The sequence below is a fragment of the Microtus ochrogaster genome, chromosome 8, assembly GCF_000317375.1.
Source record: "Microtus ochrogaster isolate Prairie Vole_2 chromosome 8, MicOch1.0, whole genome shotgun sequence".
Lineage (NCBI taxonomy): Eukaryota > Metazoa > Chordata > Mammalia > Rodentia > Cricetidae > Microtus > Microtus ochrogaster.
In genome coordinates this window covers 155034-158407 of record NC_022015.1, presented here as the reverse complement: position 1 = coordinate 158407, position 3374 = coordinate 155034, and positions in this window count along the sequence as shown.

Here is a 3374-nt window from a genome sequence, read left to right as displayed (position 1 = left end):
GTAGATGTGGCAGATTGTTGTGGGGTCTAGAAATGCCCTCTGGTTTCTGCTGCTGATGACAGAGGGACAACACTCTGAGAACCCATATTGGAGAGCAAGGCTCTTGTCTTGGTCTCAGCTACCCTTGGTGTGTCCCTTCTGCTCCTCACCGCTTTCTTTCCCCTTACCAGATCTCTCCTATACTGTAGGGTGTGCACTGGGATTTTTAAAAGTGAAGTTTAGATTCCTGCTTCTCATTATTTTGGACAGTATCTAGTAGTACATGCTATTTCCTCTTTGACATTTTGTTTGTCTATGTCTTTTAGATGAGGTTATAGACTAGCGTGACATTTTTTCAGATAAGGTTTCACTATGTAGGCCTGGCTGGTCTTGAACTTGGTATCCTACTATCTCAGTCCTAGAAGTGCTGAGATAATAGATTTGTTTTTTTTTATGCTAGGGTTTCTTTCCCTTTAAATAAGTCTGAAATTCCCTTTTTGGCTTTTAAAAGCCTTCTGTGTACTTATTCCTAAAATAAAAGAAATTAAGCAGGAGATATATCAAATAAATACCAACTGTGTTTCAAAATTCTGCCCACTCTCATTTCCAGTGTAATTCCTAAAAGCAGTTATTCTAAGTTCATTCATGGATGTTTATTCTGGCTGATGCTTCCTGCAGTCAGAAAACACAGTGTGTGTAACAAAGTATTTCCATGAAACAAAGATGGGTTTTTACACTCTGCATTTGGCTTGTTTTCCTTGCTCCTAAACTTTTAGTTTGCCTTTTTGATTTTTCATTTTATGCAGGTTTAGTTAAATCATGTTTCTCACATAATCTCTATGATTTTGAAATTTATTGGAATTTCCTTTCAATTTTTATAAATATTGTAGAAACATTTTCGAGCTGAAAATATATTGTTGACCGAGTTTTTCTGTCCCACCCAGTCCTTGTCCTGCCCAATTCCCACAGTCATTAAGTCCCAAAGAAATCACACAGGTTTACATTAGTTATAAACTAATTGGCTCATTAGCTCAGGCTTCTTATTAACTCTTATAACTTATATTAGCCCATGATTCTTGTCTATGTTAGCCACATGGCTTGGTACCTTTATCAGCGAGGCTGTCACATCTCGCTTGCTCTTTGGCTGGATCAGGACTGCCAAATAGGCTTTCTTCTTCCCAGAATTCTCCTGTTCTTGTCACCCGCCTCTACTTCCTGCCTGGTTGTCCCGCCTATATTGGCAAGGGTACTGGCCAATCAGCATTTGTTTAAAATATAATTGACAGGATACAGACCATTGTCCCACAGCAATATATAGTTAGGGATCTACAATATGTTCTTTTCACTTTCTGTTGGTGGAGACTGCTTGTTTGTTTCCTGGTTGCCTAGACTTCTGAAATAATCACACAGAACTTTATTATTTTAATCAGTACTTTGCCAATCACTTATGTGTATTGCTAACTAGCTCTTATATCTTTGGTTATCTCATTTCTATTAATCTGTGTATTACCATGTGGCTGTGACTTATGGGCAGGGTTCCTGAATGTCTGTCCCCAGCAGTGACTGCTTGATTCTTGTGACTCTGCCTTCTTTCTTCCAGCATTCAGTTTATTTTCCCCCTGCCTTCTGACCTACCACAGGCCAGGGAAGTGTCTTTATTCATTAACCAATAAAAGCAATACATATACAGAAGGACTTCCCATATCAACTTCCCATTTATTTTTATTGCCCTGTGTTAATTTAAATGTCATTATTTAAATCTCTCTGCATGTTTTTCATGATGCTTATTTGCTATCTTTGAAGAAGATGTATAAATTCTCCACACTTGACTATGTCATATCAATGATATTTTTGTTTGGTTAACAACTGATGTTATTATTACCCACTGTCTGTGTTTTATCACTTTCCTGGAATTAGCTCATTTTCACTGAGATAAAACATACTTGTGGAAAGGGCACACACCACCATTCTATAGATCTACAACCTTCAGATATAGAATGTACTGGGGAAGAGAAGTTCTTACATAAAAATTGGGTGTATGAATAATGAAAGTTCTAAAAATCATGGAGGCATGCTGCATGCCTGGGCATGCCATCCTACCTGCTGAGTGGTTTAGGAAGGGGTCTGAATTGGACTTTGAATATGAAAACCCCTTTCCTTTAGGACATGTAGTCCACTTCATACTGGGCATAGATAGATCAGGGAGAATACACCCCTAAGTGTCATCTCCAGCCTATGGCTGCAGGAAGGAAGAACATTTTGGAGGAGAAACTTACTCTTAGAAATCTGTAGAAAAGTGAAGGAAGCCTTGGTGAGGGCATCAGTAGAATTCTGTAAAGACCTTACTACACCTATGGAACCAGTGCTCTCCTGGGCAGAGTGAATGACCCCTCACTGTTTTTGGTAGTATAGGCAAACTCCGAATCCTTGATTTGTTGATTTACATATATGCTCTATGAAATTAATAACACTCTTTTCTTTATACAGAGAAAAGTGAGTGAAACAGAGAAGTTAGCTCAAAGTCAGGCAAACCCTTCAAACCTTTGCAGTCTCAGGATAAGAATTTCTGTGACTGAGATCCACTGTAATGGTGTTCCTTTTTTAATTTTAATGATTCTATTTTCCTTCTAGAAAATGGAAAGTTCTGGGCATGCGAGCCTGGAAGCTTTCTACCCAGAGTCTTGAATTTGCCTGCCTGATTTCCACTGTTGCCCTCTAGATGGCACTCTCACCCACCCCTCCCTTTTTCCTGTTTACAATGTTCTTCAGTCTTAGCTGTTGCCTCTTTCGGAGAGCACTATCTGGAAGTCAAATCTCTGGTGTAAGGGGAGGTTATTCCTCATGGACATTCAAAGGAGTGATGCTCCAAGTTTTTCTCTAGAGTGTTCTCGCCCCTTGAGTTATCATACCGAATATGAGGTTGATTCCAAGTTCTTCAGGGAGCAGCTCTCTAAGGCACATGGCTGGTGCTGTCTAATGCTGTAAAGTCAGCACGGAATCACTAAGACAAGCTATGAAGAAGTGGGTTTTGGTCAGTGTTAAAACTGTTGACAGTGTATAAAAATCATGGAGACAGTCATGGGGTAAGAAAGCACAGCCTCTGCTTCTGTTGTGTGCCTGTAAGAGAGTGCCTTCACAGTTCTTACCACTGATGACTGGAGATGCTGTGGAAGAGACACCCCACTGCTCAAGGGTTGCTTAGATCAGCAGCAAATTTTTGTTTTGATGAGTGTACATGCCTTCTTGATTCTTTCTGAGAGGTAAGTAGACAATGATTTCAGGAATAAGGACTTTGCATGCATTAACTATCAAATCCTAGACATTCTCTATCTATCTATCTATCTATCTATCTATCTATCTATCTATCTATCTATCTATCTATCTATCTATCTATC